This window comes from Capricornis sumatraensis, chromosome 21 (genome assembly GCF_032405125.1).
Source record: "Capricornis sumatraensis isolate serow.1 chromosome 21, serow.2, whole genome shotgun sequence".
NCBI classification, from domain to species: domain Eukaryota; kingdom Metazoa; phylum Chordata; class Mammalia; order Artiodactyla; family Bovidae; genus Capricornis; species Capricornis sumatraensis.
Window position 1 is genome coordinate 3,938,549 of NC_091089.1, and position 21,249 is coordinate 3,959,797.

Here is a 21,249-nt window from a genome sequence, read left to right on the forward strand (position 1 = left end):
CACAGACATTCAGCAGATTTTGCTGTACGCTTATTTATTCAAAACCTTGTACTTAAATACACAGCTCTGTTATTTATTTATAGGTAGTAGTTGCCACTGTGGCTTTTAAAGGCCAATATAAATGCAAATCCAACATGACAATCTTTATGAAGTTTCATTTTCTTTTCAGAATAAAAATGAGAATCATGATAATTCTTCCCATAAAAGATTATGTCATAATCCTACATTTTACTAAAGTTATTCTTATCACCAATTAGCAGAGAGTCATTTACATATAAATTTTAGACTAGTATAATCTCATGGGAGCTTTGGGAGGTGAAATGAATCAGGCAGTATTATCTCATTGCGTAAAAGGAAGATGCTTCGAGGAGAGAAAGGTTTTCCTAAGGAAACATCGGGAGTTAGTGACAGGCTTGGGAGCAGAGCACAAATTTGCTGAGCTTGAATTTTTGCCTGCGTATCAGCTATCACCAAATTTTCCTCTCATGACCTTGACTGACATTGTGACTGGTCCCCATCCTCCAGGGAATCGGCACTGAAACACTGGAAATTTTTCATTATACGGAACAACTCCATTAGGTACTAAAACAATAAAACTCTAGAGTTATTATATTATACTGTACCCTCAAATGGCATAATTACAAACCAATCCCTAATTTGAGAATTCCAGAGAGTTCAAAGGGGTCAAATGTTTAATTGAAATGGAATATTTAAACTAAATTGCTAGCGCACTGCTTCAATATTATTGAAGTACTAATAAATACATTAAAAGACTGTTAGCAGAAGTACTTCCTGCTGAAGAATGATCATCCCAGGAAGACCATTAGCTCATTTTGTAATATACAGAGAATGTTGTTTTTAGCTAATTAAATGCCATGCATTTTTGATAGCACTTAACAATATGTGGTTAATTATTATTATGCAGGGTTTGTTCTATAGCATTAATTATGATGAACTCATTTGGCTTTTATAAGGATGGGAAATGTGTTGGTTTGGGAGGTACAGCACTTAGGGTGTTTTATTATAATTTAGATGTAAATTAATAAACTTTGGAACTTGACATGAAAGACAAAGAGTTTTGCAAAGAAGGTCTAACATTGAGACAAAATAATGGTGAAGGGGAAAATCTTTGTAGGTTTGACAATCTTTATAAAACTGAGTTTATTCTACATTAAAAAGCTTCATCTTTATGCAAGTTACTTACTATAAGAAATGCATGAATGGAATCTCAGTACCTGGCTCAAGGACCCTGTTCATGGAGTAATTTGAAGAATTTTGACCCCTTAATTGTGCTCTCCTGGCTTAGTCACCTTGGGCCTTGGCTCCTCCATCTCCAGGCTGCCCAGGGTGCCCTCTGCCCATCAGCGCTGTTTCCCACCATTTCGCTGCCGAGGTGTCAGAACACACTGTGTTGGATCCAGACCCACACCCTGACTCGGGGTGTCCAAGTGGGCCCGGACCGTGTACTTTCCCAAGTGGCCAGGTGCCTGGACTGATGGGGGCTGGGGAGTGATGGCAGATCGCTTTTCAGGGTGATAAGGAGGTCCCCAACTTAGGCTGCTGGTACCTGTGTGCCTTCATAAGTTTAGTAAAAATCACTGACCTGGATGCTTAGAAGGCGCACAGGTGGTGGTTTGTAAGCTTCCCCTGGGCATGGGGGTTAGACGAAGCCATAGAAGAGGGGACCGCCTCACGGGTGGCTTCCTGTTGGGTGGGGTCCACACAGCGCTTCAGACCTGCTGGGACATGCATGGCAGTTGGGTGACAGGATTGCGGGGCTGCAGGCAGACGCACCTGTGCTGATACAAACCGGCTGCAGGTGGAAAGGCACGTGACTTCACCCCAGCCTCCTCTGTGTACCTTTCACACGTTGCACACGTGTCCCTGAAGGCTAGTATTTCTGGCCATGTGCAGGGCACATGTCTCATCCTAACACTGCCTGGACGCTCAGCAGTGCCTCCCTCTCGGGAGCCTGGGAAGGGGCCAGCTCACCGCCACTGCACAGCCGTGAGTGGCCACCCCAGCGCAGGCCCTCCATCTGAAGGAACCACGTCTCTGGCAGGTCCCCACCTCCTGGGAGAAGCGAGCTCTCGTGGCTGGAGGATGTGTGGCCTGCTCCCAGATTCCTGGTTCTGTGTCTCCGTCTGCATCTCAGGAACCTGCCACACCAGTGTGAGGCTCCTGGGGCCACAAGGGGCTTTCGTGGGGGAGAGAGGGGGCTTGCGGTTCCCAGAGTCACCGCTGAGTGTCCTGACTCCCAGTGATTTTAATAAAGTGTTCTAGAAGCTGTGCTATATGGTCACAGGAGGGTCATCTATTAGAAGGAAGACTTGCTTTGGCTAAAAAAACAAAACGATGTCTTTTGTGGCCTTTGGTCTGAGGTGGCGGTCTCTGCAGTAACTCGCCGTGTTTGGACAGGAGTGGGGGTGAGGGAGGGGCAGGAAGGGTCTCCAGCACCCTGGCCCGCCCAGGCTGTAGCCCCTGCCCCAGCGGAGCCGTCGAGGGGAGAGGTCCTGCCACCTGGGTCCTGTGCTTCCACTTCTTCATTTGCAGCCCTGCCGCCCTCCCTCTAAACGTCCCTCTGAGAATTTCTGGGCAAGGGTTGCTGGCCCTATTTCACTGATTTGGTACAAAGGCTGGGGCGGGCTGCACTTGAAGGTTACAGTCAGGGTCAGGACGAGGTTCAGGACAGGGAGCAGCAGCGGCGGCCGGGGTGTCTGGAGGGCCCGGCCCTCACGTCCCCTCACCTGCAGGAGAGGGAGCTGCAGATAAACAGGGCTGCACAAGGAGGGGCACTCAGCGTGGAGCCACTCCTCAGCCACCCAGCCCCCTCCCCGCCTCTCAGAAGCCTCATTTCCTCTCAATGGTGCATATTTCCACGTGACTTTAAGGCAGAGCAAATGAAGAAAAGAAGGGTGATGTCTAGGGTATGAGGGGAGGACTGCCATCACAAGGTGCACCTGAGGAAGGGAAAGTCACGTGGGGAAGGGAAAGTCACCTGGGAAGGGAAAGTCACCTGAGAAGGGAAAGTCACCTGGAAAGGGAAGGTCACGTGGGAAGGGAAAGTCACCTGGGAAGGGAAAGTCACCTGAGAAGGGAAAGTCACCTGGGAAGGGAAAGTCACCTGGGAAGAGAAAGTCATGTGGGGAAGGGAAGGTCACGTGGGGAAGGGAAAGTCACCTGGAAAGGGAAAGTCACCTGGGAAGGGAAAGTCAGCTGGGAAGGGAAAGTCAGCTGGGAAGGGAAACTCACCTCGGAAGGGAAAGTCACCTGGGAAGGGAAAGTCACCTGGAAAGGGAAGGTCACGTGGGGCAGGGAAAGTCACCTGGGAAGGGAAAGTCACCTGGGAAGGGAAAGTCAGCTGAGAAGGGAAAGTCAGCTGGGAAGGGAAAGTCACCTGGAAAGGGAAGGTCAGCTCGGAAGGGAAACTCACCTGGGAAGGGAAAGTCAGCTGCGGAAGGGAAAGTCACCTGGGAAGGGAAAGTCACCTGGAAAGGGAAGGTCACGTGGGAAGGGAAAGTCACCTGGGAAGGGAAAGTCACCTGAGAAGGGAAAGTCACCTGGGAAGGGAAAGTCACCTGGGAAGGGAAACTCACCTGGGAAGGGAAAGTCACCTGGGAAGGGAAAGTCACCTGGAAAGGGAAGGTCATGTGGGGCAGGGAAAGTCACCTGGGAAGGGAAACTCACCTGGGAAGGGAAAGTCAGCTGCGGAAGGGAAAGTCACCTGGGAAGAGAAAGTCATGTGGGGAAGGGAAGGTCACGTGGGGAAGGGAAAGTCACCTGGAAAGGGAAAGTCAGCTGGGAAGGGAAACTCACCTGGGAAGGGAAAGTCAGCTGGGGAAGGGAAAGTCACATGGGGCAGGGAAAATCACCTGGGAAGGGAAAGTCACCTGGGACAGGAAAGTCAGCTGGGAAGGGAAAGTCACATGGGGCAGGGAAAATCACCTGGGAAGGGAAAGTCACCTGGGACAGGAAAGTCAGCTGGGAAGGGAAAGTCAGCTGGGAAGGGAAAGTCAGCTGGGAAGGGAAAGTCAGCTGGGAAGGGAAAGTCACCTGGAAAGGGAAAGTCAGCTGGGGAAGGGAAACTCAGCTGGGAAGGAAAAGTCATCTGGGGAAGGGAAAGTCACCTGAGGAAGGGAAAGTCACCTGGGAAGGGAAAGTCAGCTGGGAAGGGAAAGTCACCTGGGAAGGGAAAGTCAGCTGGGAAGGGAAAGTCTCCTGGGAAGGGAAAGTCAGCTGGGAAGGGAAAGTCAGCTGGGAAGGGAAAGTCACCTGGGACAGGAAAGTCAGCTGGGAAGGGAAAGTCAGCTGGGAAGGGAAAGTCAGCTGGGGAAGGGAAAGTCAGCTGGGAAGGGAAAGTCAGCTGGGAAGGGAAAGTCACCTGGGAAGGGAAAGTCAGCTGGGGAAGGGAAAGTCAAGTGGGGAAGGGAAAGTCAAGTGGGGAAGGGCAAGTCAGCGGGCTTGCGGTCTGACCTCCTATCCGCCTGATTCCACCAGTTCCTGATCCCGTGACCTTGAAGCCGCTCTGTCTCTGCCTGCGAGTGTCCCTGAGGATGGAGCGTGGTCAGTGTGAGCTCTTGGGTAGCGCGCAGAGGGCAGGCGCCTCCACGGGAGCGGCCACGCCCCTGAGCGGGGCTTCCCGCAGTTGCCCCTCAGCCCCCTTCCTTCCCAGGTCCGGGCGCGTCCAGGCCTATGTGCGAACGCGGCCGTGAGGAGGGCTCCTCTCCTCTGGGCGCGTAAATTGGTGTTGCTCTGTGTTAACCCGGTGCTCAGCAGCCGCACTTCAGTCAAATGGGAGCGGCGCTCACATGGCTCCTGTGCGTGAAGACGGCAGCCTGATGCTCGGGAACATCACAGAAAGTTCTTCCTCGGTACCCCGTATGGTTGGAAGAAATTAACGCCATGAGACAGCAACACAGGTACACGGCAGCGCGCGGCAGAAATGAACATCAGCTGGGAAACACGATCGTTCAATCGTCTGACACAGTTGGAAATTTCCATTCATTGATAAGCTCTTCAAATAAGCAGAAGAATCAGGTTTTTACTGTCTGATAATGTGTTGCTGTTTCTCAAATTCAGGTTCACTTCTCAGCTATTAATAGCTAACTCAGACCCATCCCCTCTAGTGCTAATTACCAGCAGAGAAAGGAGGGAGAAAACTAATTTAGACGAGTATATTAGTCTTCCTAAATACGTTAGGAGAACAAAGGCGGCTCCCGCAAATGTTCTGCAAAATGTCGAGTGTTGTTCTCACCTCTGTCTGCTCTGTAGGTGTGGCCGGGAAAGAGCAAAGTATGCTTATTTTAAAAGATGCTTAAAATTATAATAACTACGTATAATAAAATTTCTATACTAGAGCTAGAATGGCAATTAAGAGTACATTCTTCTGAACGTTTCAAGAAAAAAATCACACGAGTTACACTGTAATTGTTTTCATAGAGAGATAGTGATACAAGATATTAATTAAGATAAAGCTGCATATATCGCTTGAGATTTGAGGTTCCCATTTGTGATGGACGTGAAGACTGCAAAAGCTCCAAGGGCTTGGTGTGATGACTTTCTGAGTGAGAAAGCTCCAAGGGCTTGGTGTGATGACTTTTTGAGTGAGAATTGTTTTCCTTATTTTACTTTTTTCCAGAATGTATCGGCCAGAAGCCACTTTGTTGTTGTGGCCTGAAAATATGCAAACACGTTTAGACGTCAACCAGTGTATTTTTCAGATTTAAGCAAAACTTGCTGAGACATATACACAATTTCATACCCTTTGGTGTTTGAATAAAAAGCATCAGTGATCACAGAGCCATTTACATTTTCTGTTTTTGTTGCTTTGAAATAGCAATTCACAGCACCGCTTGGTAGGCTTGGGGACGGGAGCTCAGGGGAAAGATTACACATCAGCATCTCAGAGTCGCCATTCTGAGCCCATGGATTTCAGGCTGCAGAGGGATCCAATGGGCTCAGTTATCACAGCGCTCTGGTTACAGTATACTGCTTGCTGTGAATGATCAGAAGTGGAGGAAGCAGTGTGAGAGGCCATAGCAGACGTTTGGGTTTGAGGGCAGAGGACAGAAGCTAGATTCTGATGGGAAGAAATGAGCCAGGCCAGGCCCCCATGGACATTCTCCAGGTATGCTCTGCCCCTCATGTCCACCCAACGGTGCCACATGTTACACGTCCTTTAGGAATTTCTCAACTAACACAAAAGATGCACTGGAAATTACTTATAAACGATTCCCCCGAAATGTCACTTTACCTGATTAAATATTAAAGTCCAGCCTTCCCATTACTTTGGTGGCTCAGATGATAAAGAATCTGCCTACTAATGCAGGAGACCTGGGTTTGATCCCTGGGTGGGGAAGATCCCCTGGAGAAGGGAATGGCTACCCACTCCGGTACTCTTGCCTGGAGAATTTAATGGACAGAGGAGCCTGGTGGGCTACAGTTCGTGGAGTCACAAAGAGTCAGACATGACTGAACGACTTAACACTTCACTTTTTCTATTGCTTTAGTTTTTTCACAGATAAAAGAACAAAAACAGGAGAACCTATCTCAGACTCTATAAAGGTAGTTGTTAGAATCGTATGAATTAATACATGAAGACACTTAAATACTGTCTGATTTTAGTACATGTTATTTAGATATTGGTCATCTTCATCACCAGAGCTATCATCACCCAGATAGACTATGACTCAGAAGATAGGCACTGCTGGACTACCATCTTTAGACAGGTGCCTATGTTTTTCCATCAAAATGTTAACTGAAGCTTATTGCATTTTTCATCATTTATTTCTTTGGCTTTCCTAATAAATACCCAAGAAAAACTAGTTGTTTGAGGAGACTCAATGTAGCCCTTGAGAAAAATGCCGATTAAAGACATTTTCCATCAAGACGGAGAGGTCAGTCAAGCTGTGAAGGTAGGGCTGGTGCCTGAAACCCAGGGGATTCTCCATCCTGCTGCCCTGGGTGTTGGGCAGCTTGCTTTTCTGAACAGAACATGTGAAATAAAGGTCACAGTTTGAGCTGACAGGTTCACCACCCCCGCCTGGAAGTCCCGTCTGCAGAGCTATAAAGCTCGGGGACTGACAGACTGACCTCACTGGATCACCGAAACTCAAAGATCCCTGGGACTCTGCACACACATATCTGCTGGTGTCTCTCCTCCCTCGAAGGCCTGCTGCTCCTGGGGCCTTCCAAGCCTCGTCCCAGCCTCCTACCATTTGCGGGCAGTCCTCAGTGCTACTTGGCTTGTAGCTCCTGACTCCAACCTCTGGTTCCATCACAATTGGCTCTCACCCTGTGTCTCCCATGAGGATCCCAGTCATGTTGGATCAGCCGCCCCCACTCCACCGTGACCTCATCTTAACTGATTACATCTGCCACAGCCTTATTACCAAAGAAGGTCGCGTCCTGGAGTTTGGGCGGTTATGACTTTGATCGATTTCTTTTGGGGCACAATTCAACCCATAAAACAGGAAACTGTAATTAGCTCTCACATGAACGGCTAAATCTTCACTAAGGAAAGTCACCCCAAGTATTTTTTTCTGAAGTGCCATCAGCTTAGTGTCCATACAGGCAAATCATGGGTTGGCTTAACAGCTGGTTGTTCTTGTAGTTCAGTTGCTAAGTTGTGTCTGACTCCTTGTGACCCCATGGACTGCAGCTCACCAGGCTTTCTTGTCCATCACAAACTCCTGAAGCTTGCTCAAACTCATGTCCATCGAGGCGGTGATGCCATCCAGCCATCTCATCCTCTGCCATCCCCTTCTCCTCCTGCCCTCAATCTTCCCCAGTATTAGGGTCTTCTCCTGTGAGTCGGCTCTTCACCTCAGGTAGCCAAAGATCTGGAACCTCAGCTTCAGCATCAGTCCTTCCAATGAATATTCAGGGTTGATTTCCTTTGGGATTGACTGGTTAACAGAAAACCAATCATGTTATCTTTTCCCTGGGAAAGAAAACAGCAAAGAAAGAAGTAAACTGGGACAGGCAGGTGTTTGAGAAGCATGCCTGAGATAGAAAAAGTGTTTCTGGGAAATAACAACATGGTCAGTTGTTGGAGAGACGTGTGGAGCATACCTTCCAGCTTTGGAAGGACGCACTTGCAGAGAGGAAATAGACTCATTCTCGGGGGGCAGGCAGCAGGGAGCAGGATGAGCCTTATGTCTGAAGGTAGAGGCTTTGCCGACATCAGAACTCATGGGGGACTTTGCTGGTGGTCCAGTGTTTAAGACCCTCCCTTCTAACGCAAGGCGGGCAGGCTTGATCCTTTTCCCTTTGTCTGGGTCCCCCAATCCTACGTCCAAATCCAGGAGGGGTCAAGCCTGCATCATCCCCGAGGCACTGTGCTCTGTTCCGGCCCTGTGTTCGTGCCATCACCGAGTCTGAGGGCCTGGGGGATTCCTCCCGGCCTCGCCCTGGCCCCTGCAGTTCACGCCTTGCTTCTCTCTTCCCTCCTCTGCGGCCTTCACTCTGACCTTGACTCTGGCCTTCACTCTGGCCTTCTCTCTGTGGCCTTCTCTCTGTGGCCACCACAAATCCTTGTGTCTCTCAGCAGCTAACCCAGAAATACCCTAAAAATGAGACCTCTGTATCTGTAGCCTGTTGGTGAAATTAAAACTCTGTGTGCCTTTGGGGACAGAAACTAGGCCCATGGTGGCTGGGCAAGTGGAGTAGGGCACCCCACAGCCTGCACGGACACCTGGCACTTGCCCTGGTTGCTGCCCTCACCCTGGTCACTGCTCCACCCTGGACATCTGACCCTGGCGAAGCCTTGTCTTCTGCAGACAAGACTGTCCAACCTGGCCTGGCCTTGGTATTCATTCACACTCTGGCCCCATCAGCACCCTTCTGCCCTCATGATTCCACATTCCCACTATTGTGTTCTGGTTGGAGAAAGTGACTCCTTTTAGTTTTAAAAGTTTTGCTGCTGAAGAGAAGCCACACAAGTATATAAATTAGAACATTCTGTCTTTATTATCCAATCATAAAACATCTTGTATGGCTTGTTTGAGTTGGCAGCAAAAAATATGTTCTTTTTCCTGAGTATTGGGGCATTATATCTTTTTACCATATAATCCTTCTCAGATAATCCAACCACTTTTTTTTAATTGTCAGACAGAAAATATGAATGACATTATTCCCTTTTATCTGCTGGCATGACAGAGAATCAGCGGTTTTTTTTTTTTTTTTTCTTCCCTCTTAGGAAAACACAGTGTCTGTAGATTACCTCGTAGGAGACACTTGCATTGTTTTCACAGCTCCGTAATTTTCATACGTTGGAAATGCTTTTCCCCAGCCACCTTACCTTTTTTTTTTTTCATATGAGCCTGTTTATAGGTAGACACTTGAAGCTATATCTACAATTGCAATCATTAGTATCTAGCGCTTCATAAATATCCCTTTAAGATGCTATTTGATACCTTCCTTAGACTTGGAGGAAACAGGCTGGATAGTCCTGTTTCCAGGGCAGGTAAATGTATTACAATAAATTTGCTTTCTCTGTGCTGTGGAATTGGAAACCTATAAGATGTTGAATAAGAAAACTGATACCACTGCTTATCTGTCCGAAAGCTAGTGGTGTTAGGAAGCCCAGTAATTGAAAAATGGATAGCATTGATATTTGAACCTTTTTATATAACCTTTGAAGTGTAAGCCTTTTGGGGAATAAATTGCTTTCTGTAACAAGAACAATGTCAGATCCCATATTTAGAAACCGTGCACTTAATTCATTTTCAGACGGAGAAACTCATGTTGTCTTGTTGGGAAAAACATTGCAAAATGGATTAAGCTTCACCCTGGAGAGATGATAACCCAATATAAATAACTGTGGGCTGATCTTTATTAGTTACTGAGCAAATATTGCCAAACTGGACAGGCGACCTTCAATGGTGATTGATCTGGGATAAGTCATCGGCGACCTGGTCTTTGGAGAGTAACTTTGGGGCATTTGGGGAACTTTAGTCTCTTCTTATTTGAAGGGCTATGATGAAGCTAATGGCCGGGAAGAGTAAGTTCATCTTATTTAACGTTAAGGATTAGCACTCACGCTGGGTAGGGTAATGACATCCACCTCCAGGGTAGGCAAAGGGCCCAGTGTTGGGGGAACTGCAGGAGCAAGGCACTCACTTGGCTGAGAACCCGCCCCTGAGAAGCCTCTCCCATCCAGGGCATCCACCTGAGCTCTACATCTCAGTGGTTCTGTGATGATGAATAATTCCCCCAAGGTGCCTCAGGTAACTGCACCATCAGCTCAGAAAGAAGGAAGGGGTGGGGAGGGGTCATTTATGTCCACGGTATACTGAAAAGCCTATCAATTCAAAGGGGAAGGAAGACCAGTCAAAGAGATTACTTGTTATCATAAAAGTAAAAAAATGAAAAGGAAACAGTTATGGGCTCAGATGGCAAAAGAATTCACCTGCAATGCAGGAGACCCAGGTTTGATCCCTGGGTCAGGAAGATCCCCTGGAGGAGGAAACAGCTACCCACTGTAGTATTCTTGCCTGGGGAATCTCATGGACAGAGGAGCCTGATGGGGTCACACAGAGTCAGACACGACTGAGTGACTAACGCCTTCACTTTCTTTATACTTCATTTAGAGTTCTACAGTTGTTACCTGAAAACTTTCCTTCTGTCCCAGGGTCCCTTCCAGGACCCCGCAGGACATCCAGTCATCACAGCTCCTCAGGCTCCCCTGGGCTGACACAGGTTCTCAGGTTTCCTCGTGTTCGATGACCTTGATGGCTTTGAAAGGGAGCAGCCAGAGTGTCTGTGAAATGGCCTCTGTTGGGATACACTTGCTGTTTCCCTTATGATGAGATAGAGGTCAGATGCCCTGTTCTCACCTCACATCAAAGGTGACATTCCCAACATGAAGTCCCTGTTGGCGCTGGCATTAGTCCCCTGGCTGTGGTGTCTGTCAGGTATCTGGCTGTAAAGCCACCTTGATTCTTCCTTCTTTCCGTGTTGTGTTCTTTGGAAGGAAGTCATGTGTTGCCTGCATGGGTGATGAGGTCAGTCTCCAGGTCCCTGAGGAGAGAGCCCCTGCATAACTTATCTGGGAATTTGCTCCAAAGCCTCTGCCCTCCCTGCTCCTCTGATTGGTCAGTCACTTGTTTTTATCAGGATGGATCATCTGATAAAGTACTTAGTACTTACACACTAAGTACTAAGTGTGTGCTTAGGACCCACTTGAGGCTCCAGTCGGATACTCTGTTCATCTTGTTACTCGGGTTGCTCCAGCTCTTTCCCTTTGACCCTCTCCCCCAGCACTTTTCAGCTCTTCCTTACTTCCTGATTCTCCAGCTCATCTCGCCCTAGCCCAACATCCAGCCATCACTCCCAAGGCTCAGTTCCTTTAGTTGGAGAACACTATCAGAGACCAAGGTCTGCTGCCAGGTGGATAGTTAGGTTTTATCGGAAAGCATGGAACCAGCACGGAGGTGCCGGGATGGTGGTGTGCTTCTGCCTCGCGTGGGGATGAGCTGGAGGCTTTGCTCACCGGCTGCGGGTTGGTCTCTCTGTGGCCCAGCTTCCTTGTCATTGGGACGGAGGCCCAGAGACACCCAGCTCACAGGGCTGCTGTGAGGATGCAGGAAAGAGGCCCTGCTGCTCTCACCATGGGGGCTGGCCCACAGCGAGTGCCCACCAGATGCCGGTTCGCCCGGCTGAGGCTTGGCCCCATGCCTGCACCGGGGGTTCTGCTGCCACTGCTGGCTGCAGATCGGCAAGTCCCCTCATCTGGTTCTCACCATTCGGCTATTTTTTAGCATCTGCCCAAAGGAGGCCCCGGTGGGAGCTGGGAAGCAGGAAGAGGAGAAGGGAGCTTCCTGCCTGTTGTCCCCTGCGGGCAGGGACTGGTCGTGGCCAGGGAAGCACAGGGGTGGCGGATCCAGAGTCCGCAGGAGCGTGGTGGTGGGAGATGTTTTCTTTGTCTCGTGGTCGGAAGCTGCTTCTCTACCGGGGACAAAGTGCTCAGTGGGTAGCAGGTAGAGTCTGCGGGGCGCCCACATTCTCTGCAGCCCCTTCTCTTACAAACATTGTTAACACCCAACAGACCATCTCCCATATCACTTCCCCTGTCTCTCAGATAGCTAGAGAAGTTCCTGTTTCCCTGGCTGATGCATCATCACTGTCATCATTTTTCACTTTATTGCTACTACTGATACATAATTAAGAGAGGAAAGCGGTTCTCGCGTCTGCCCACTTGCGCTGGCAGTGTCCACCCGGCTTACACATCTTACTTCCAGTCCCCAGGGCTGCCTCCAGGGTGGGAGAATAATGCTGAATTTTTTGGCTGTTCCCTGATTAGAAGTCACTGAGCAAAACATAAATGGGCAGATCCATTACCCCCTTTATAAAATCAGCGTTGAGCACAAGTTCTCCTGTAAGCCGCGTGCTTTTGGAATCAGGCAAGCTGCCCACTGCTGGCTCTGTCTCTAGGGGCAACTGTGGCCTAGAGAAGTCCTCTTGGTTTCTTAGAAAGCATCCTTACTAACAGACAGGAAGTCTTTGCCCAGCAGCATTTTCCAGCTATGTGAAGGTCCTTCTACAATGAAAAGTGTGTCCTACTCAGAGAAAGACACTGGGTAGGGGAGTAAATATGAGCCACGGCTCATCTTTCTGAGTTTGGCAAAGATCCATGATGTTCCTTCTCTCTTTTTATAACTCAGATATAAATCTCACTGAGGTCTTCCAGATGGTGCTGAGGATAAATTCTACATGAACTCTTCTGTGTGTGTTCCAGGCTGTGTCGACATCACTATCACAACTAGTTAAAACTTGCCTTTTTTAAAAAATTAGATTGCATAGTGCTGAAAAGCTTTGATTTTTAACTTCATTGAGCCTTTTGCCGACTGGTCAAACAAATCCAACATTTCGGTCCTGTCAACTCACAATATTTGTTCCTCAAAACACATTCCAAGGTTTTCATTTCCTTGAAAAGAAAAGGAAATAACTGTAACACAAGAAGATGATATGAAGAACCAGCTCATTGAAAAAGACCCTGATACTGGGGAAGGTTGAAGGGAGGAGAAGGAGGGGTGACAGACGATGAGACGATTGGGTGGCATCACCGACTCAGTGGACATGAGCTTGAGCAAGCTCCAGGAGATGGTGAAAGACAGGGCAGCCTGGTGTGCTGCAGCCCACGGGGTCTCAAAGAGTCAGACTTGACTTAGCGGCTGAACGATAGCAAACAAGAAGGAGATGATGGATAGATACTCCCTGTTCACCCAGGTTTGAATCCCAGATTTGTCTCTCGCAGAGACTTTTTGGAATCCCCTCATCTTCAACAATGAGGGGGAAGCAGGGTTGGCATCATGTGGTATGTGAGGACTAAACTGATCGGTAATATACAGATGGGACCTGCCCTGGAGATGGGGTCCTGAGACATGGCAGGTCTGTGTGTCTTACACAGTCACACTCTGGTTTCCAGATTCCCTGACTCTGCGACTCACATGGTCTCCTTGTGTTCTCATTTCTCCAGTTGAAAAGAGGCTACATGAGTACCTCCTTCCAGAGTTAAAATTTTTTCTGAGATTCTTAAAAAAAAAAGAAAACTTTCAACGAACCCACCTAATTACAGTTTAATCCCATTTTGTTTTCGATTTTTTTAAATTGAAGTATGATTCAGTGGTAAAGAAAGTGAAAGAAAGTGAAGTCACATCCGACTCTTTGACCCCCCATGGACTGTAGCCCACCAGGCTCCTCCATCTATGGGATTCTCCAGGCAAGAATCCTGGAGTGAGTTGCTCTTTCCTTCTCCAGGGGATCTTCCCAACCCAGGGATCGAACCCAGGTCTCCCACATTGCAGGCAGATGCTTTACCATCTGAGCCACCAGGGAATCAGTGGTAAAGAACCCACCTACAATGCAGGAGACACAGGATATGGGTTCAGTCCCTGCGTTAGGAAGATCCCCTGGAGGAGGGCATGGCAACCCACCTCAGTATTCTTACCTGGAGAATCCCATGGACAGAGGAGCCTGGTGGGTGTCCATAGTGTTGCAAAGACTCAGACACGACTGCAGCAATTTAGCACACCTGTTTTGTTTTCAGTTTTTCTAATTGAAGTAGAGTTGATTTACAAAGTTGTGTTAATTTCTGCTGTACAGCAAAGTGATTCATCTCTCTCTCTATATATCAATATACACATTCTTTCTCACATTATTTTCTTTACGGTTTATCAGAGGATATTGAATATAATTCTCTGTGTTATAACAGGACCTTGTTGTTTATCCATTCTGTATACACTGATTTATGTTTCATTATCATTAGATAGTGAGCATTAATTTTTTCCTTTTTTCCTCTCAGTACTGTTGAGATATTATAGACACATAACATTGTGTAAGTTTAAAATGTACAAGCATGTGGCTTTACACTTTTAAAGTACAAAATGACTGTCATCAAACCATTAGCTACCACAGTTGCTTAGTATTAATGTCTATTGACTATTAATATAGTCCACAAGCTTTTATTAAAACCAGAACTTCTTTTCTATTATATCTTCCTCCATGATTATTTTCCCAAGATACGGTACTTACACATTATATTTTTATTTGTTTGCTGGTGTACTTGTGTACATCAGGAAAAGACCCTGATGCTGGGAACGATCGAAGGCAAAAGGAGAAGAGGGTAGCAGAAGATGAGATGGTGAGATGGTATCACTGACTGAATGGGCATGACCAAACTCCGGGAAATAGTGCAGGACAGGGAAGCCTGGCATGCTTCAGTCCATGGGGTCACAGAGTTGGACACGACTTAGCGACTGAACGGCAGGGACTATAAATATTGAAGAAGCATTTTTGACCCATCCTAAGTATTAGCAATATCTCTACTTCCTCCCATCAATAAGCATCCTTAGAGTTCTTTAACTCTGATCCCCCTCTGACAGTAAATCCTATCATTGTCTAGTATTTTTGTTCTTACACTCTCATATTAGTCATCGTTGTTGCATATTAGAGCTTACTAAGGTGAACCCATTCGTTTATGAATGTTTTTGCCCACTATTCTTTCTTTTTAAACCACCCTATTTTATTTCTTTGGAATCAATTTCCTTTTCCATAAAATATACCCTTTGGGAGTTTTCTTCTTGGGGAGTGTGTTATCAGTAAATTAGCTTAGTCTTTTCAGATATGTGAAGTTTGGGCAACTACGTACAGCTTTTGTATTAACACTTACAGTTTGCTGTCTGTAGGGTGAGGACATGAATAGTGCCTTTCTCATGGAGTTTCTCATGAGGATGAAGAGACTCTATGAGTGCAAATACTTGGACCAGAGTCTGCACATCGAAAGCACGTTGTAAACACTGTAAATATTAACGTCATCATGATTCACCATTGCTTGTGAATGACAACTCAGCAGGAAATTCCGGGTGCACGTACCTTTTTCTCAGCGTTTTACCTCATCCAGAGGCATGTATGGCCCTGAGTCATCAGGGGTGGAGTACTTCCCATACTCTTCAAATGCGGGAAAATGAGCAGGAAAAGAGGGACTGATGTTTGCTCTGATGACAAAAGTCCCTGCCAACAGAAAGCCGAATGGGAAACCTAAGCAACTTTCACCAAAACATGCTCCTCCCCGAGCAAGAGGCCCCGCTGTCCACGTGGTACTGCCTGGCGGGGTCTGCCTCACAGCGCCACATTCCAACCTCCGCTCTGCCAGAATAACGGGCAACACACCAGCCCGGGGAGTCTGTTGTTCACCTTTTCAGACCGAAGTTGGTTGATTTTCAGGGGAGGCCAATGGGCTTGGCTCCACACGGCACCATCCACATCTTCAGCTTTGGACGTTGCTGAGAATAAGACTGTCATGTCAGATTCACTGTGTAAACAGCTTTCTACTCATATTGGTGACTATTGCATAATTTTATAAGATGTGTTTGAAAAGTACCACCCTGCAAACAGGCTTCACAGGTAGTGCTAGTGGTAAAGAACCTGCCTGCCAATGCAGGAGATGCAAGAAACTCGGGTTTGATTCCTGGGTCAGGAAGCTCTTCTGGAGGAGGACATGGCAACCCACTCCAGAATTCTTGCCTGGAGAATCCCATGGTCAGAGGGGCCTGGCGGGCTACAGTCCACAGAGTCACACAGAATTGGACACAACTGAAGCAATTTAGCACGCACACACTCTCGGAACACGACTAAAGTTTGTTTGGGCTTCTCTCAAATTGTCTCTAAATGGACTGACTAGCACCTGTTCTGGAAGACGTGCAGTCAGTTCCAAAACCCTGCCAGGTAATGAGGGAAAAATTCTAAGACACTCTTTAGATGGAGCAATTTCAACTGAAAACTAATTTGAGATTGTAAAACAAGCTGGCAAAAACAACAACAACAAAAAAAACTTTTACCACTAGCATGGACTTCCCTTGAGGAACCTTAGTTTATTTTTATTATTGCTTTTGTCTTTGTGCACTAAAGACAAAATCCAGTAAATCTGAGGAAGACATAAGACTGCCATTGGGTCTCATGGCTTCAGTTCAAATTATATATTTATTATGGCAGTCATGGTCTTTTTGTAATAAATATAGCAGATGATAATTCTTGCAAAATTAAACATAAGATATAAATTAAAATGTAAACTAAAAAATAACAAAGTACAACTTTGTTTGGAAAGTTGATTCTCTGCTTTATAAAAAAGCTCAAGTTTCTTTAAGTCTCTCCCTCCCAAACTTGTCCAGTTGGGACACTGGGAATGTGGGCATTTTGCTCTTGGGTGATGAAGTAGCAGGTCTTGAATTAAGAATTGAGAACTTTGAGTTTTCCCTTGTAAGAAAATTTATTTATTTGGTCACCAAATCTGGAAGTTCTTGATAGCTTTTTAAATAGCCATTGAATTTTCAGATACTTCACATACTTTGTATTGTACACACACACACGCGCGTGCACACATACATGAAACCACAAAGTTTTAGGTGTGCCCGTGCTCCCTGCTTAGAGAGTAACTACAGAAATAGTGGCTGCCTGGCTGCTGGTTAAACCAGTGGTTTGGGAGATCCAGGGTGAAGCCACAACCATATTTCACGCACCTTTGCCCTGAATCCAGGTGGACACACTCTTTGCTTCAGAGCGACGAGCGGGCCATAAAGAAGAGTCAGAGTCAGGAGGAACATGGGATTCCTTGTTGCTGACAGAGACCCAGATGTGTCAAGAGGAAGCTGGCTTAGTGTTAGCTTGTCTCCTAGCCAGCCTTGAGCATCAAACAAGAGGTCAGAAGGCTGCACGTGTGTCTTCATCTGCATGTGTGTGCATGCATCTGCGTGTGTGTGCACGCTTCTGCGTGTGGGTGCACGGAGCTTGGCAGGCTGCATGTGTGCCTTCCGGGCTTCCCTCATAGCTCAGTCGGTAGATCATCTGCCTGAAATGCAGAAGCCCTGGGTTCGATCCCTGAGTCAGGAAGATCCACTGGAGATGGAAATGGCTACCCACTCCAGTGTTCTTCCCTGGGAAATGGACAGAGGAACCTGGTGGGCTACAGTCCATGGATTCGCAAGAGCTGGACATGACTTAGCAACTAAACCACGTGTGCCTTCCGTGTGTGTGTGTGCATGTGTGTTCACAGGGGCTTGGCAGTGTGGGTGTGATGCCACAAGTCCAATTGCAGACAGCAGATAAAAACGCGTCAGATGCAACATCCTGGTGATCACCTCGGTTCTCAACATGGGGACAATTGACTCTGCCCAGCCCCATTTGAGACGGAGACAGCGATTCACCTTCAAGAATAGACTCCTTTTACTGTTTCTTCAAGACCAGCCTTTCATTTTTTTAGGGTTGATGTTACAGGAAAAGGTCAGGGTGATTATTTAGTGGGAAAAATTGTATTTGCTGGGAGTTTATTGGTTCTCTTTCAGAATTCTGACTTATTTATGACAGAAGTCACTTTAGGGCAGTGGGTAGGAGTTATTTCTCTTTTATGACACTTCTTCCACGGAGTAAAATTGTGCCATAAATGATATTGACAGTGTCACACAGGACTACTGTATTTTTTGTATGTTGTAAAACTTTGCTGCTTTACGGTCAAAGTAAAGTTGTAACTGTTGGCTGCTCAGAGAAAAGCATCAGGGTCTTTCGAGTTCTGAACAAAGTGTTTAACAGAGTAATACATGGAGGAAGGAGTTGCATAGAAAGAGGAGTAACCCAAGCTTTTATGTTTGTATTCCCTCCTAGATGTGGAATCAGTCTGGGGTCACATTCCATGTTCCAGGCACTAAACATCCGGGGTCTTGCCAGTTTCCTCTCTCATCTTGGTGTGAGGTCTGAGTTAACAAATTTCTCAGTCTGCATGGACACCCAGATGGATCACTTTCTCAGGTTGACAGAAGCTACTGGAAAGCCTGTGACTCCTGGCTCAAGGAGGAGACACGGCTTCTTAAGCCCCTGCCCCCGGGATTTTCCACTCAAGTCCTGCACTTTGGGTTGATGGGGGCCAGACTTCCATCCAGGGTCCGTATCAGCCCAGGCCCGCGCTCAGGCTGGCCTGAGTGGCTCCAGTGTCACCGGCAGGGCCTTGCAGACTCAGCCCTCGCCTGTTCGCCCACACAAGGAGCTCGTTTGAGCGGCAGTGAGCTGCTTTGGGCTGGCTCCTGTGCTCTCACTTCCCTGGGTGTGCACACACTGCGGGTGGGACGAGACGCCCAGGGATGACCCGGGCGCACTGGCAACAATGACTGTATGCGCTCCGCAGGCAACGTTGTCCGTGGGATTCAAACAACCATGTCTAGACTTCAAAACCTTCACTGCAACTTGAGGAACAGACTGGGAAGCTGTGATTATCTCCAATTTTTTAGTTCAGGAAAAGCTGCACAGATTATAGGGCATGTTAGGACCCCCTGGGAGCTGGAGGGGAGTGGGACAGAGCCTGGGGGATGCTGCTGTCCCCCGACTCCAGGAAGGATGGGCTGAGCGGAGCCCCATGTCGGGTGTGGGCAGTCTCGGGGCCCCGTGTGGGCGTGGGAGCAAGCCCTGAGGGCGCTGTGACTGCTGCGTCTCACCTTCACCCTGCGCAGGGCTCACAGGGACACGGATGTGGAGATGCGCGGGGGAGAGCATCGCTTGTTGTCTTTGGAAAAGCTAAGGTGGAGGAGCTGACCTCTCTGAGCCAAAAAACACTAAGGATGTTACTCGGCCATGAAAAGAGTGAAACAAGGGCATGTGCAGCGATGTGGATGGAAACGATCCTGCTTCACGATCATACTGAGTGAAGTCAGACAGAGAAGGACAAATAGCACATGACATCACTCATCTGTGGAGTCTAACAAATGATACAAATGAACTCTTTTACAAATCAGAAATGGAGTCACAGACGTAGAAAACAAACTTTTAGTTACTCGGTGGGTAGCTGGGGGAGGGATAAGTTGGGAGATTGGAATTGCCATATACACACTACTACACATAAAATAGATAACTGATAAGGGCCTGGTGTATAGCTCAGGGGACTCTACTCAATATCCTGTAATAACTTATGCAGGAAAAAAGTCCACAGAAGAATAGGTAACTGTGTGTGTAGAAGCAAATCACTTTGCTGTGCACCTGAAACAAACACAACATAGTAAGTCAAGTAGACTCCGATATAAAATGAAAACAAAAATTTAAAAATCCGAGGGCAATCGGACATCACCGCGTAGCTGACACCTGCACACACGTGTGTGCTATACGGGAAGCCAGTCGTGTTACACACTTCACTGCGCACGGCACCCCTCACAGCCCTGCCAGACTGTCGTGGCTAAGAGCCCCATTTTGCTGCTGAGAAAACTGAGGTCCGAGGAAAGCAGAAGGGCCGAGTCAGGCTATCTCGGGTGGCTGGGCTCGGGAGAAGCTGTGTGGTTTGGAGAGCTGTCTGCAGGGTGACTGGGAAGACGGATATATCCCCAGATCCACGAAAGAATATTTGAGGAGTCAGCATCACGGGCGCCTCTGGCCTTTCTCACCTGGGGCTTCGTCCTGGAGGTGTGTGTACGTGTGGCCTGTCTGGACAGGAAGTGGTCCGGTCTGGGCCAGGATTGTTTGCTTTTGAAGTTCCCTGAGAACCCTTGTCTCTCTGTGAGGACAGTCTTGGTGATGCCCATCTCACTGGTCAGGGCTCCCCGGTCAGACCCCCACTCTGATGGGTCAGCCCTGAATACTCGGCCTGGTGCCCACAGTCCTGAGTAGGTCCCTGAGGATGTGGAAATGCACTGAGGGACACCTTCCTTTTCTCAACAAAGGCACGGACATTTGCACTTGTGGTTCTGGAGAGCTCATCAAGGTAGTAATATTTTGGGTTTAGTTGTAATGATAACTCAAAATGGAAATCTTCTGTCTCTTGCTGACACTAAGAGTGCATTCGTGATTTGTCTTTGCTGCACAGAAGGAGAAAGTAAATGATCTTCTCACTAATAAGTATGGCTGGTTGGGTAGACAGTCTTCACACTCATGAAATCTGTGGGTTGCAGAGTTTTGAACTCACCAGCATTCGGATTTCTTAGAACACACACAGAGCTTGAATGAAGGTTCTTCTGGAAGGAAATTAAAGTCAGAACTGAGTGCACGGGTTTCTGCCAGGAAGGATGTGTGGCTGACCATGGGCTGGTTCCCCAGCTGCCCTCTGCCACCAAGCAGTGGGTTCAGCTGCTGGTTAGTTCCCCTTTTTGAGTCTCTGTTTCCATAGGAATTTTATGGAAATGCATGGCTATATGTTCTGAAGATGATTAAGTGAAATGGTGGATGTCAAATCCACAGTCAGGGAAACAAGGTGGTTCCTTCCTGTCCTGGGAGGGCCCCAACGTGGTGTATACAGCTGGTGTATACAGCGGGTGTAAGGCGCCCAGACGTGGGCTCACAGCCAGCCTTTCTGCGGGTTCTCAAGTGTCCCAGGAAGTCAGGGGACACTTGAGTCGGTGAGTCTGCCCACCTGTGCGTTGGGGCTGTGACACTGCCCTCCGGGGGGCAGGGGCAGGACCCAGGAGCAAATCCCCACGGCGCATCTGGAACCACATCTGGTGTCTGGGGCATCCTCAGAGCGTGCGCGCCGGCTGCCTTCCTCAGCCGACGTACCATCTTCACACCGGTTGTCCTTTACCGTGAATTTACAGGTCAGAAGACTCCGTCTTTTCTGGCAAGGAAGAGTATGAATTTATTTTCCTATGAATTTTTGTCAGATCAGCTTTTCCACTTCTCCCCGATTATTCATTTATTAACGTCACAAAAGTGTTGCAAAAACCATATGTAGCTGGCATAGGTGTGCAGACGGTGAACTGTGAGAGGAAAGACACGGCAGGAGAT